Source organism: Bombus vancouverensis, chromosome 13, assembly GCF_051014615.1.
Source record: "Bombus vancouverensis nearcticus chromosome 13, iyBomVanc1_principal, whole genome shotgun sequence".
In the NCBI taxonomy this organism is placed as follows: domain Eukaryota; kingdom Metazoa; phylum Arthropoda; class Insecta; order Hymenoptera; family Apidae; genus Bombus; species Bombus vancouverensis.
This window is the reverse complement of record NC_134923.1, coordinates 1,203,195-1,204,002: the sequence shown is the minus strand read 5'-3', so window position 1 is coordinate 1,204,002 and position 808 is coordinate 1,203,195. Positions and strand designations below refer to the sequence as shown.

The window sequence follows — 808 nt, the reverse complement described above, 5'->3', positions numbered from 1 at the left end:
ACATTGTCGCCGAGTGCCGCCACATCTTTATCTCAAACGTCAGTCCGTCGGATTTGAAGTATGCCGGTCGTGACAATAGATTGATCGTGGGAAAATTAACGAATCGACTCAAAATGTGTGTTACTTATCACGGAGTCTCGATATTCTACGACAATTAATGTATGAATGTAACATTTAAACACAATCACGATTTCGTCAAATTCCATCGGCATCAGTTCTACCCCATCAACACCGTTGGTAGCCGAAGTTATGCACAAGTAACTAACTAAACACCACCCTTAAACAACCAAAATCAAAACAACCACAATAACGACGCTGCAGAAATCAAGGAACTGCTCAAGCAATCCATCAAAACACTGAAATGTCAACAAAAATATGTGAGCAAAATGCAGTACTCAGACAACAAACACAACAAATTACAGTCATGCTACAACTACTTACAAACACGTTAAGTAAAAAATAGAAATGCCAACGCCCTGGCCGCGCTGAGTGCAATCGTTCCCGTCAGATCACGAAAGTTACGCAGCGCCGGGCACGGATAATAGTACTTGGATGGGTGATCGTCTGGGAACTCCGTGTGGCGTTGGCGAATCGCGCTGGGCGCGCCGCGCTCCCCGGTGGTGTTCGGGCTTGGGCGCTGGCGGCTCAGCGCCTCGGGGCCGCCAAGCAATTCGGTAGGGGAACGGCGGCTCCGGCGACGAAGCGCGGTGTTACTATGGCCACACATCGCTCCATCAGCGGTGGTATTAGGCGCGCGGGGAGGCCCGGTTGCGACACTCACACCGGTTCCCGGGGCTCTCTCGATCGC

The 808-nt window shown here is 50.5% G+C and overlaps 1 pseudogene; it reads left to right on the top strand.

Moving 5' to 3' along the window:
• The first annotated feature begins 467 nt into the window (after positions 1–467).
• Positions 468–589, top strand: LOC117162466 (5S ribosomal RNA; annotated as a pseudogene).
• Positions 590–808: the final 219 nt, after the last annotated feature.